Consider the following 14406-nt stretch of genomic DNA (forward strand, 5'->3'; position numbering starts at 1 on the left):
ACCAAAAGAAAAACTTATTTTTTAGTACCAAAAGAAAAATTTATTTTTAGAAAAGGAGGGAAAGGGCTGGCTCAAGCAGTAGAGTGCCTGCCTAGCAAGCCTGAGGCCCTGAGCTCACACCCAGTACTTGGGAAAAAAAAAAAGTGATTTAAAAAGGAGGGAAAGGCAATTAGGTAGAAACAATGTATTTCATACATTTAATCCAAATCTTCAACACTTTCCATTTTAAATAGTCCAAAAGTATGCCATTGTATTATGCTAAATGTTGATTCACTTATCTCTTAAATTGTTTAGGCTAAAAAAAAGCAGGCAAATGCACAATCTTAAGAGCCTCCAACATTTAAACTTTCTAACCTGTACACATTGATAACGATTTGCTGATTTGCTCAATATTAGACTCTCTCAATTTCAATTTGAATAGTCTACAATAATAAACTGGATTGAAAATCTAACATCCATTTCATAACCAGAGTGGGAAGAGAAAGTCTGAATGTGCTAAAGTGTTTAAAATCGCTTTCAAATTTTCTGAGATGCTAAATTAAGGACAAAACAAGTGGGGTCCTACAAATAAAAAAATTCATCTCTTATCGAACAAATAAATATTTAATATCGAGATGAGGACATATTCTACAAACGTGCTTAAAACCTTCTTGGATGCGAAATAAGATCACGGGGAACAACCAACGCTTTTTCCTCGTTTACACCAAATGCTGTGAAGAGAATTCAAAACGGAATTCCCGGCTCCCGGCCCAAAGTGTTAGAATCCCTACTGTAGCCCCACAGGCAGCTAGCTACTTAACAGATAATAAAGAATTCGAGGGTAGGGCCTGAAGGTCGTATTTCCATGCTAATTTCACAAGCCGCAATTACTTGAAACATACGATAATTAAGGTTCAAAACAGGGAAGAGGTTTGAGGAAAAGTGAATCTCCCCTTACCAAACTGTTTTACTTCCAGCATTAAAACGGCAAGAAATGATCCAGTTAGCAGTAGAAGTTACATCAGTTCAAACTTGCGGTTGAAACAATTACCATTTTTCACTTTCCTTTTCATGGGGTGGGGTGGGGTGGGGAGCTACCTTCTAAGCTTGAGCAGTCGTTTTTTCCCCGTCTTCACAATGACATGCTTTCCATTTACGCCCCCTAAACGAGTTCATCCCATCAGTATTCCTTCCCCTTCAGGGCCAGCTAGAATGGGCTTAGGATGCTGGTATTCAAAAACTGAGTGTCTTTTAAGTGGCAGCAGGTGCTGGCAGCGCTGGGACCCGACGGAGGGACGGAGAAGCACCGTCCGTCCTCCCAAAGCGAGACCGGAGCCTCCCTTCCAAAGCACCGCAGGGACGTGGAGCGTCGTGGCGGCCCCCAGGGCGGCGGGCGGGAGGATGCGGTTTCCCATCGCAACCGAGCGCCCCAGCCCGCACCCGGCCAACTCCCCTGAGCGTCTTCCACGCCCCCCAGAATCTCCCCCCTCCAGCCCTGCGCCCCTAGCCATGGGGGGGTGACACGGCTCCTCGCAGCATCTCCGGGCACTCGGGAAGTGGCCACCAGCCAGAGCATCGCATGACCCACCGAAACTTCCCAGAGGCGCCAATTCTAAATTCGCCGGACCCGCCGCCGCCGCCTCCGCGCGCCCCTCGGCTCGGCTCGGCTCGCTCCCCTTGGTCCGTCCGCAGCCCCCACTCCCTCCCTTAGGAGCCCCCAGCGCCCTGCGCGGCGGGAAAACTCCGCCAGGTGCCTCCCGGCCCGGGGGCTCCCGTCGCACGTCCGCTCCCACAGGGAGCCTCGCTCCGCCAACCGCCGTAGCCGCGCGCCCCTCACGCACTCACCGCCCCGAGCCGGAGCGGCCATTTTGGCCCTCACTCCAGCCCCCCAACCCCCAGTTTGGCTGCGGCGGCGGTCCGCTACAGCGCTGCGTCATTGGTGACGTACACCTAGCCACGCCCTTAGCCATGCCCCGACCACGCCCCTCGCGCCTGGGAGCTGCAGCGCGGGCCACTTGGGGGGAGCGGGATCGCGGGCTGGGCGTCCGCGTTCAGGGCCAGCCGCGGTCCCAAGCGCCGCACGTGGCTCTGCGTGACAACAAAGGCTTCCTTCCTCGGCGGGCTCTTTACCTGTCGCTGCCGTCGGGGCCAGGGAAGGTAAATCCAGGATTTCCTATGTGTTTGTGAGATGCAAAATATGCTAGAAGAGTCGTTACTAGTTCCCACAGTTTCTGCGACTCCCTCAGCTTGGATTTATTCGACAGTGACGCACTCTAATTTCGTAGTGTTCAAAATCTGCCCAAGTTTGCTGGCATGGATGGAAATGGCACCTGGGTGTCAGGTGCAGGGCAGGGACTGCTGCGACTTGGGCTCCCTCGCACAGTAGTAGTTGGGCCATTAAGTAGGGCGAGAATGAACTTTATAGAGAAATAAGAGTGAAGGAACACGAAAAAGAACCTCTGTCCAAAATCCCCTAATTTTTGCAGTTTAAGATATGAAGTCCACACCGAAAAGAAGCAAAGGGAATAGATGAGGGGGGAAATCTGCAGAAAAAAGTCGAGCCTACAGGTACATAAAAACCATTAATATTTTTGGAGCGCTGACTTTTTTGTCCAGCTCTGAGACAGTTCTATCTCAGCCACTCTGTGGGGGTAACAACAGAAAATTAAGCCCAAGAAGAGTTTAAAAAACAGTAAAACAAACGTGCAAAAATTAACGCGTCAGTGAAGTGTGAAATCTTGCCGTGTGTATACCAAACTGTTCATTTCTTTAAATCAACAGTGACACACTAGGGATTATCTTTCAGTGGTATGAGATGGGAAAAAAATGAACACAACAAAATTTGAAGGGATAAAATGTCTAACCAAGGGAACTGGCTAATAAGGTATAGCATAGTAACCTCTTGGGAACTGTTATGTAGATAACAAAATAGCCATAGTCTAATTCATATTTGAAAAAAAAATACTAAATCTCTTAAATGAAAATTACAATGGCATAAAATGTAGTTATGCAAATAAACATTAAAGGAATGTGTTAGGTGCTGGTGGCTCATGCCTGTAATCCTAGCTACCTGAGGCAGACATCAGGAAGATCATGGTTAGAAGCCGGTCCTGGGCAAGTAGTTTGCAAGACCCTATCTAAAAAAAAACCCACCTCAAAAAAGCTGGTGGAGTGGTTCAAGTGGTAGACCACCTGCCTAGCAAGCAATGAGGTCCTGAGTTCAAACCCCAGTGCTGCCAAGAAAAAGAAGAGATAAGGCATGAATCTGTGTAATTTAATCCTCCGTTCATCTTTCTGTATGTTTTAGTACACAATAATTCCATTCACTTGTCTCCAGTGTATTCTTCCTACTCAAAACACATGATCTGCTGTCTGGTAATCTGGCCACTCGTGGGTATATAAAATACACTGAAAGAATTACATTAAGGCTTTTTTTCCCCAGTGCTAGGGACCAAACCCAGGGCCTTGTGTAAGTTTTCTGCCACTAAGCTACATCCCTAGCCTCAAAGGCATCTCTCAAGAGGAAATATTTCATCATACAGTGTTTTTCTGGGTGATTCCTTGAGTGTGAAACATGGCCAAGGTCAAACATACTCTCTCTTTTTTAATGCCATGCATTCATTCTGGAAAGTTTGGCAGAGTGCTTCAAGAGTTTTTAGTTGCAGAGCTGGGGATGTCACTGTGGGGAAGAGCGCTTGCCTAGCATATACAAAGCCCTGGGATGGATCACTAGCACCATAAAAAAAAAAAAAAAGTCAGTTCTACTTGTAAAACTTCAGAGCTTTTACCTGAGACTCAGGCAACTTAGGTTGTTCATTTCAGTGTTATTTAGAATAGTGAAAGTCAGAAGCTACCTAACTATGCATTCAGCATTGTAGGAATGGTTAAGTGAATCTGTTATATTCATATGACAGATTATAAAGTTATCAAAAAAGCTTATTTTCAGTGTGTAAGCCAGACCAACTGCTATTTTCATTCTTCCAAGAGGTTCTTTTACACAAATTACCTTACTATTACTACGTAATGAGGCTCAGTGGCAGAGCATGTGCTGAGAATGTGCAAGGTGCTGGTTCAATACCCAGTGTGGCAAAAAAATAAGTAAAATAACTGTGTAAAAGCAAAGATGCATATTCTGAATTTTAAAGTACATAGATATTATATTCACATTGAACAACACCTGGAAGGAATACAAAACTTTAACACACTCTTTAAAGATTACAAGTGATTTTTGTTAGAAATTTCTACATTTCCTACAATGATCATAATTTTTTTAAAAAAAATCTATCTTAAAGGATTGGCGATGCAGCTCAATTAGAACATTTGGCTAGCATGCATGCAGCCCTGGATTTGATCCCTAGCGTTGCAAAACAATCAAACAAAAACTGTTTTAAAGAGTTAAGTCCAATGAAGGATATCAGTGGTCCAGAATTCCATTCAGAAAATAAGTTGCATGTCGTGAAATTGACTAGCAGACAAGTTCAGTGAAAGGAGAAGTTCCTGAGATTATAAATAGCTTCAAGGAAAATATTTAGGCTGGGGTCTTTAAGGACTAAAGCGATGTAAATAAGTGAAAAAAGGCCTAGATTATGGCATGCTCTAGCTTGTTTCACAGGCCCCAAGACTGCAATCTCATTTGTACATTGCTGTCAGAATCATTCTTTTTAAATTTTCCTATTTATTCCTGGCCCATCTCATCAAATCTAAGTGTATAATTATAGTATTTTTAAAAAATGCCTCCTTCCTTTCCCACCATCATCAACCGATGTCCCCACACTTACCTATTATATCCTCACAGTCAGTCTTTTCCCAAACTGGCGTTTGGGCTGCTAACAGGTCAGTCCCTTAATGGTCTCCCACACTTTAGGCACTTCCCACCTTTAAATCAGGGCAGATGTTTATCTCCTAAGTAGAGAATCTTCTAGGTTTCACTCCTGCAGTCCTTGAGTCAACCTCTTTCAGGGCTGGCCTAACCTCTCACCTCCTGGAAGCTGCTTTCCTAGTAACGGGGTTTCCAGATTCCCATCCCCCACCCCAACCGTACATTATTATGCAGCCACTGCTTTTGTTCTGAGTTCCGAGCCGGGTTCTTTCCATTTGCATTGTAACCTCTTTTGGGGCCTAGGATTGTGCCCTTTCTCCATTTGTACACCTTTCCACAGCTCTTGTTATACTATCAGCTTAAAATACTCTTAAAATGCCTAATGAACTGACAAAATTAGAAGTTCCCTCGCATAAGATGGAGTTATGGAAGTGATGTGTAGAAAGTTTCTCTTGTTTCCACAGTCCGCTAATTGGGAGAAATGGCAGTTGGCCCTTTTCCCAAGGTAAGCAGACAGCTTCTTAAACTGGATACAATTTTAATGACTCTGATACTGAGTTAGTATGTAACTACTCAGTTCTGAAGTACAACACTAACTGATTTTGTTTCTTGTATCCTTAGGGAAGAGTATGATGAATGAAAGACAAAACATTGCAAATTCCATAAACCTTAGAGCTGCTTTATATACTTTGTGATGATTTTTAGAATTTTCCATTCAGGCTCTTCATGAATATGAGACCTGTGTTTGGAATTGTAGTTTTAGACTAAAGAAGAAATCAATGAATTTGCTTAAGTGCTGGGAAAGTGCTTATGAGATTTTTTTCAGAGTTTTGCAAACTGAATGTTCCCATCTGCTATCTTTAAGATTCTTTTGACTTTTTTTTTAAACAACTGTGTGCCTGGCAGCATTCTAGGCACTGAAATAGCCATAACCTTCATTTCAATGTTAAGAGGAGATGCAGGATTGAATAAAGGAAGCCGGTAAAGAAACACCCAAGTGGGGGCTGGGGATGTAGCTCAGTGGAAGAGCCCTTGCCCAGCACCACCATTTAAAAATCACCCCACCACCACCACCACCACCACCACCAAACAAACAAACACAAAGGAAGAGCTTAGCCATAAAGTCTGAGTTTGTAGTGACACACTGCAGCTGATTTTAAATGAGAGGGACCCAAACAACTTTAAATTTCTGCCAAATAAGAAGAGCAAGAGTTTTGGAATTAACTGTTTTTAATTCTAAGGAAGAACAAGAGAGGCAGCAGATAGAGGAGGTAAATATAAGCTGAGTAGACAGTAGTAGAGTTGATTTATTTTAAAAGGACTCTTTTTAAAATTTTTTTATTTGGTGAGACTCAGTCTCACACATGCTAAGGCACTTGCATGTACCTCTGAGCTGCACACCCAACCCTGTTTAGGGCTTTTCAGTTGTGCGTTTGGAGGTCTGTGAGGGAAACTTGGTCTTACTTAGGAGATGAACCTCTAACATGTACCTCCTTAAAACTGACACTGAGTCCAGGGTTTAGGTATAAATGGATTGAAATTGTGAAGCTGACCCATTTCTTTCTGCTTTAAACATCCATCCCACCTCCACCCTGCCCAGTTTTTCAGACATTGCCAGGCTGCTTCCTCAGGGCTCTACTGCAGCCTTGATGTCAAGGTTTTTCTCACTTTTTCCCATCAACCTTTCCCATTTTATTCTGGGGCAGATGCCCCAATTTCCATTTTCTAAGGTGCTCAATAATCATGTAGTGGGTTGACCTGCTTGCAAAGTATTAGTGTTTAGTAAACTCTCTTTTTTTTTGCATTTCTGTTTCTCTAAGACTGTTCTAAATGGGAATGCCTGTAAACCTCAGAGAATGGAATTCTAAAATGAAGTTTAAACGTAGTGTATCAGTGGGATAGATGCTTTCCCAAGCCAAGGTATTTTTTCCCAAGGATAAGCTATGGGGAAGAGGACAGAACACACACATCCATACATAATATTCATATATATATAATTATATAATCCAGTTATAATCACAGTGTATCATAGTTTACCCAGTTCTGTGGGTTTCTTTTGTTTGGTTTTTAGGTGGTATTGGGTTTGAACCCAGGGCTTCGTATTTGTTAGTCAGGTACTCTGTCACTTGAGTTGTGCCCCAGTCCTTTTTGCTTTGGTTATTTTGAACTTAGGGTCTTATGATGCCTCCCATCATAGCTGGGATGATGGGCATGAATCACCACACCCAGCAGTTGATTGACATGATTGGGGTGGGGGGTGTTTCATGAACGTTTTTTGCCCAGGTTGGCCTGGAATCTCGAACCTCCTGATCTCAGATTCCCAGGTAGTTAAGATTACAGGTGTGAGCCACTGTGCCCCATTACCCAACTATTTTTATTATTATTATTATTATTTTTTTTTTTGGTGGGACTGGGATTTTGAACTCAGGGCTTCATGCTTGCAAAGCAGGCACTCTACCACTTGAGCAACACCTCCAGTCCATTTTTTCTCTGGTTATTTTGGAGATGGAGTCTCACAAACTATCTGCCCTGGCTGGCCTTGAACCATGATCCTTCTGAACTTAGCCTCCCAAGTATCTAGGATTACAGGCATGAGCCACTGGTACCCAACTATGTTTTTAATCTCTATCTCATTTGTAAAGTTTAGGAAAATAGTGACTGTCTCATGAGGCTGTTTTAAAGATCAAATGAGGTGTTGCATGTGGAAACCCTTCCCAAAGTATAGAAGGAAAGTAAATGTATTTATCATTATCTTTTCTCTTAGAATTATTATCTCCCTGTAAAGCTCTTTGAGTTCAGGAACTGAATTTTGTTCATATCTAAAACCCCTATATAGAAATTAATACCACAAAGTAGGTAAGCAGTATTCTCTTAAATTAGTTTTTACTTATGTATTAATGAATAGTGAATTAGAGGATAAATAATATAAAAGTTAAACTACAGTACTCAGAAACATGGACAAAATGTTTTAGCCTCCCTTTTTCATAATAGGAGCCAAAGAATCTGGAAATTTTCACTTGTAAAACTTTAGTAAATTATGCCAAAAAGATGCTAGTAATCTTTATCATGGATTGACTATTGGAGTACCCTTTTAGTTTTATACTTTGCATGTGTTTTAAACCCAGTTATTTAAAAAAAGTAGAATAAGAAAAGCATAGTTGGCACATATGACTAATAAAAGAAAAATGAAAAAAAAAAAAAAAAAAGAAAAGCATAGTTGGATGATCATAGTTTTTTTTTTGTTTGTTTGCTTGTTTTGAGACAGTGTCTCTCTGTATAGCCCCAGGCTACTCACCATCCTCCTGGTTCAGCCTTTTGAGTGCTGGGATTACAGGTGCGCACTACCACACCTGAGATAATTGTAGTTATTTGTACAATTATTTCAATTTGCTAAACTATTTGGAAATCAAAATTCTGAAGTGTTTCTATTGGATTGTAAAAAGCAGGAAAGCTAAAGAGAAGGCAGCAAACAATGTGAGAAGATAATTGTATCACCTAAAGGCAAGGATCAGGTTGGGTGGATGTAGAAAAAGAGATGACAATTTTTGAGGTGTAAGAGCGAGACTGATCACCCTGTTATTCTCTGCCATCTTGTTTCTTTCAGGTCAAGGCCCTAAATGTATCATTAATGTAGTTTTGCTTTTTAAGCCAGTTTCTTGGAGATAGGTTGCTGGACCCTATGACAGTGCTTTAGAAATAACTGCAAATAAGCAGGAAATGTAGCTTTTTCGCCCCCATTAGTGCAACTAGTATGGAAAGACAGTTATTGGGAAGTGGAGCAAAAGTCGAGTGTAGATAGGTTAAGAGTGTGGTTTTCTCCTTTCTTTGGCAGTACTGTGTTTTGGATTCAGGCCTTGATTTTGCATTGCAGACTCTCCGTCACTGGAGCCACTCTGCCAGCCCAAGAGTGTATTTTGAAGTAGAATTTCCTTCTGTAATTCTCTAGTAGGGAATTTTTAGATTTTTTTTTTAAAAGACCTTAAAAGCCCAGGCCAATAGTTGATGTGGACATTTTGAACCCCTTCATATTGCCCTTCCATGTTCTTCCTCTGTCTACCTGTCTTACCAGGACCAACGAGGAACTCAGTTTCCTGGAGCAGTCCTTCTGTGTTTAGGACCACTGTTGGGAACTTTTCCTGATGTTGAATGGGAATCAATCTTCTGGTAGCTTCTTATTGGTCCTATGAGTGATTAAAAGATCAGTTTCAGTAGATCTGAGAAATAGTCTGTTTTTGTGTGTACGATGGTGAAGTGAACCCTTAATATGCTTCCTATCATTATCATGGATTTGTCCATTAATGTTCTTTATACAGCACTTGCATTTTGCAAAGGACTTTCTGCATAGAACATTGTATTTTGTCTTACTCTCTTGTCTCAGAGGCTAGAATAATTTACACACACACATACACTCCATTTTTGGACACCTATTATGTCCCTAGTCCTTATAAGTCTTAATTAATTAATTGTACTGGGGTTTGAACTCAGGTCCTCCTGCTTGCTAAGCAGGTAGTCTATCACTTAAGCAATGCCCCCAGCCCTCCAGGCATATTTTATTATTCCCATTTTACAGAGAGGGATAATGAGGTTAAATAACTACTCAAAAATCCCCAATTAACTAAAACTGACTACATTGGTACAAGGTAGAGCTCAGAAATCCAAGGGAAGAATGCCTGATTTAAATCCTTGCTCTTTTCAAGGGAACATGCTGAATGTCAGGCCAAATTGTGTATCTGTGGTGAAGGTGAAGCAAGAGACTCAAGTCACAGAATGAGTTTCGGAGTTGAAATAGTCTTATGGTCTCTTGACTTTTTTTTTTTTCTGTTTATTTGCATAGGCTACTGGTATTATTGGCTTGAAAATATCAAGTGTTTTCATTTTTTTCCCCAAGTCCTTGAATATAGTGGTACCTGTTTGATCCCTTGATTTTATTTATTTCTTTTTTCCCTTTAAAAAAAATTATTGTATTACTGGGGGTACGATGTGACATTTACAAAAGGTCCTTATAATATATCATGGTTGAATTCACCCCCTCCATTATTCTCTTTATCCCCTCCCCCCCACTCCTGGAGTAGCTTCAACAGGTCTCATTTTTTCATTTATGTACACATGTACATATATTTCTACCATATTCACTTTCCTACCCCATTTGCTTGTATCCCCCTCGCCTTACCCCATCAGGACCTGTTTTAAAATAATGACATTTTTGTTTAAGATAGCTATAGGAGGTGTTTCATTGTGACATTTCCATGTATATATGTATTATTAACCCAAATTGGTTCATCCCCTCTATTTTTCTCCTTCCTACCTTTGTCCCATACTTATGGTGATTTCAGCAGGTTTAAAAATTCTGTATTCATTCTTGTATAAGAAGTACACCAACCAGATTCACCTTCTTGACTCCCTTCTTTTACCCTCCCTCTCTCATATGTGACTTCCCCTGAGTATGATTTGTTTTTCATAATATTAGTGTGTTTGTATTAGGTCTATATTCCACATGTGAGAGAAAGTTTGTGGCCTTTGACTTTCTCAACCTGGTTAACTTCACTTAAGATGATGTTCTCCAGTTCCATCCATTTACCTGCAAATGACAAAATTTCATTCTTCTTTATGTCTGAATAAAGTTCCATTGTGTATAAATACAACATTTTCTTAATCCATTTGTCAGTAGTAGGGCATTTTGGCTATTTCCATAGCTTGGCTGTTGTGAATAGTGCTGCAATAAACATGGGTGTGCAAGTGCCTTTATTTTTAACTTATTTTGAGACAGAGTCTCACTGTAATTCAGGCTTCTGGAACTTGCTATGTAGCCCAGGCTGGCTTTGAACTCAAAATTCTCCTGGCTCAGCCTCCTGAGTGCTGGGATTACCTGCCTGGCTGATCTTTTGATAAGAATTTGTTGATAACTGCTCTCAGACTGGATTATATTTCTAGTTTCCTTAAAATAATTCCTTTCTAGGATTTCCAGTTTTTTAAGATACAGTATAAAACCCAATTCTTTCCTTAACCTTGGCTAAAACAAGAGGATATGATTACTTCCCTGCTTGTTAGGTATAAGGATAGCTAGTACCATCTTCACATAGTCAGAATTTTTGCTAGATTTTGTTAATTTGTCAATCTTCATTGATAGATGAGAAAGGTCAGGAATAACCCTAAATCAAAAACAAGGCCTTCGGGGCATGGCTCAAGTGGCAGAGGCAAGACCCTGAGTTCAAACCCCAGTCCTACCAAACAAACGCCCACCAAGGCCTTCATTTTTCAAAGCATCCTAAACCCCAAACTTCCCAAACATGACTTAGGTACACATTAAAATCCAAACTTCAGTCAGTAAAGAACAGAAATGAATCACAGGTGCCTGGATTATCTTAGTTTTCATCCTCACCTGTCCACACTTCAGGCTTTTCTGAATTCTCAGACGCCTCAGCAAGAGCAGGCTCTAATCACCCAAAGCTTTCTTCCACTTTGGTCAGTTTAAATCCCTATGAGGCAACTACCCTCGGAAGGACAGGGTATTGTGAGCTCACCCAGAGCTGTGGGGGAGGGGCCCCATCTCCAGGAGTGGGTCACCCAGAGTCAGCCAAATCTGCATCACAGTGGGGCTTCCACCTTCTTTTCTCTGTCAGTGATCCCCATTTGTCCCCAGAGTATGGAGTTTCTAGCCCTAGTGAGCCATCCTCATTCATCCTTCTTTTGTTTCAGCCTGCATTCTACCTGAACTACTCACAATTTATCATTTACTGTGTTCCTTTTAGCTTGGTGGTGAATGCTGAGACTTTACCAGCCTTTAGTTCTGCCATTCATCTCTTAATGAAAAACAGAGGCTTAGCCCCAATTCCTTGATCCCTGTCTTGGTGGACTGAGCTATTCTTAAGTTGGAGTTGGACGGTGTTCTAAATCTAAATTTCTTCTTGACTTTTCTTTGGTGTTAGGAAAAAAGTTAAAAAAAAAAAAGAAAAAAGCTCTCTCAGTAGTTCTGGTTTGATCTCTCTCTCTCTGTCTCTCTCTCATTTCTTTAAACCTTTCTGTGGGTCCCTCTAATACCCATGAATGTACCATCTTTGCAGGAGGGACTGCTGCTCTTGTGTCCTTATGGGATGGGTTCTGGTTCAAGGTGAAGGACATAAGTAGTGAATGCAGCTGTTGAGAAGTAATAACTGATTTCCTCTCTGATTTCTGTAATTCCCAAGTACTTTACTTCTCATATGTTTGAAATTCTGGGAGCACTGGGTGCTAGATGAGGAAGATGTAATTGCTCTCCAGTTTGTCAATACCAACCCTCTCATAGCCTTTTTAGAGGCAGTAGAGCCTCATCATCCCATCTGTTGCATGTGGCAGTCAAGTGACCTCTATTGGACTTTCCTGTTGGTTTCCAGGAAATTCTGGAATAAGGAAGTGAAGGGACAGTCTATTGAAATTAGGAGATGGTAGCATTTGAGGCCCTGGGTTTGATCTCCAGTACTGGGATGGGGTAGGAGGATTAGGAGGTTAGCAGTTCACATTCTCAGGGTTCATTTGGATGCAAGGTCAGCTTTAATGCCATGGTGGGGGCAAGCAAGGGAGGTCCATTTGGATGAAGCTAGATTGATCACTGGTTAAATGTGGCTCCAAGAGACCTTAAGTCCCCTGGAAATAACATTTTTCTGGAAAAGTATCAAAGGGGTTATGGGTAAATCAACCCACTTGTATTGATGGGGGAAAAAAGTAGGTTTCTTGGAATAATGAACAATAAGAATTATCTGAAGTTATGATGGATTTTCTTGATAAAGCAGGAAACGACTATTCCACATTTTATGCTCTTTTTTCTTTTTTTGGTGGTACTAGGATTTTAATGCAGGGCTCAGGGCCTAATGCTTGATAGGCAGGTGCTCTACTGTTTGAGCGATTCTGCCAGCCGTTTTTTGCATCAGTATTTTCAGGATAGGGTCTGTTTGCCTGGGCTAGCCTTGAACCTGGAAACTCCTGATCTCTGCCTCCTGAGTAGCTAGGATTACAGGCGTGAGCCACCAGTGCCTGGCTTACATTTTATGTTCTTTTGAGTGTTCTGTTCTAGTGGGAAGAAGGGAAGAAAACTATTATTTTAAAAATTTCAACTTAAGGCTAAACATTTCATTTCATCTTCACAGTCTGAGATGTAGTTGTGTTTTCAATATCATCTCCAGCAAATAAATTATTATCAAATGACTTGATGAATTCTGGCATGTCCTTCCTTTCACCCTTCCTCCCTCCCTTTTGCTTTTCCTTCCTTCCTTCCTTCCTTCCACCCTTCCTTCCTTCCACCCTTCTTCTCTCTATCCTTCCCTTTCTTCCTTTCTTCTTTTATTAGCATATATTAGTTGTACAAAAGGGTTTCATAGTGATAATGCATTTAATGTACTTTGATCAAATTCATACCCTCTATGGCTCTTTCTTGTTCCCCCTTCCTTAGCCAGTTTTTAACGGGTGGCAGGTTCTTTAATAATATGCTATAGGAGCCTGAGGATGGGCTGGTTAACCAGGAAGAGAGACAGGGAAACAGCAGCATCTTAAGGGAATTAACATTTGGGTAGTCCATTATGCTGTCCAACATGGTAACCACCAGTCATACATACCTATGTAAATGAATTAAAATAAAAATTCAGTTCCTCAGTTGCAGTAGTCACATTTGCAGTCCTCAGTAGCCATTTCAGCTAGTGGCTACTTTAGTAGATAGCACAGATACTGAATATTGAAGAAATTTCTCTTAGAAGTTGATGGAGGAGTGACCCTAGGAGTTTTCACTTATTAAAGAGAGGGAATACCCTGTCAAAAGCACATTTAGGGAATGGAATACCAAAGAACCACCAGCAGTTCTGTATGGCTGGAATAAAGAGTATGATGTAAGAATGATGGGGGTGGGGGTGTGTGACTATCTTTTTTTCTTCCTGTATTTCTATCCACTTCTCAGAATCTTCTGAGGCTCCTCTGATTTTACCTACTCCTGAAGTTTTCCTGTGTCTGAGTTCTTTCTTAGCTTTTTTCTCTCTCTTTTCTGTGCAGTCTCCCTGAGAGATGAGATCTCATTAACTTACTTGCCTGCTTCCATTAGCATCTGTATGCTGATTTATTAATCTGTTATCTTCAGGTTAAACCAGTTCATCTCTCTTCATTCCTCTTTTTGCCTGCCTAGCTTCAACCTCATATAGATCTTTGTCTTTTTCTCATTCTTTATACTCTTTTTGTGGCATTACCATTCAAATCCATAGCTGACTCAACTCTATTTTAATCTCTAGTTTAAATTTTTTTTCTGAGCTTTGTGTAAAACACTTTATATCTTCATTTGGATGGCTTCAGAGGCACTCCAAAACCTCACACTAATATGTCCAAAATTGGATTCATCATTTACCCACAGCCCCAAAACCAACTTCCTTTTCCCCTGTCCCATCTTGCTGAATGATAATGCCACATCCTGAGTTGTTAAAGCAAGAAACTTGGAGACCATATGAGGTGCCTGTTTCTCTTTTCACTCCTTCCTACTTCCATCCAATTTCCAAGTCCTATCGGCTCTAGTCCCAAAATGTCTGTTCTGGATACTTTCAGTCTCTTCTCTCACCTACAAGTCATTCTCCGTATGACAGCTAGTGGCTTTCTAAAAT

General features: G+C 41.2%; 1 long non-coding RNA gene across 1 annotated transcript in view; it reads left to right on the top strand.

Annotated features, from left to right (window-relative positions):
- The first annotated feature begins 1988 nt into the window (after positions 1-1988).
- LOC141425572 (uncharacterized) overlaps positions 1989-14406 on the top strand; it is a 60618-nt gene continuing 48200 nt past the window's right edge. Inside the window, exon 1 of the long non-coding RNA XR_012450548.1 lies at positions 1989-2136. This is a non-coding gene — a long non-coding RNA (uncharacterized lncRNA). The remainder of the gene's footprint in view (positions 2137-14406) is intronic.

Source organism: Castor canadensis, chromosome 8, assembly GCF_047511655.1.
Source record: "Castor canadensis chromosome 8, mCasCan1.hap1v2, whole genome shotgun sequence".
Classification (NCBI taxonomy): domain Eukaryota; kingdom Metazoa; phylum Chordata; class Mammalia; order Rodentia; family Castoridae; genus Castor; species Castor canadensis.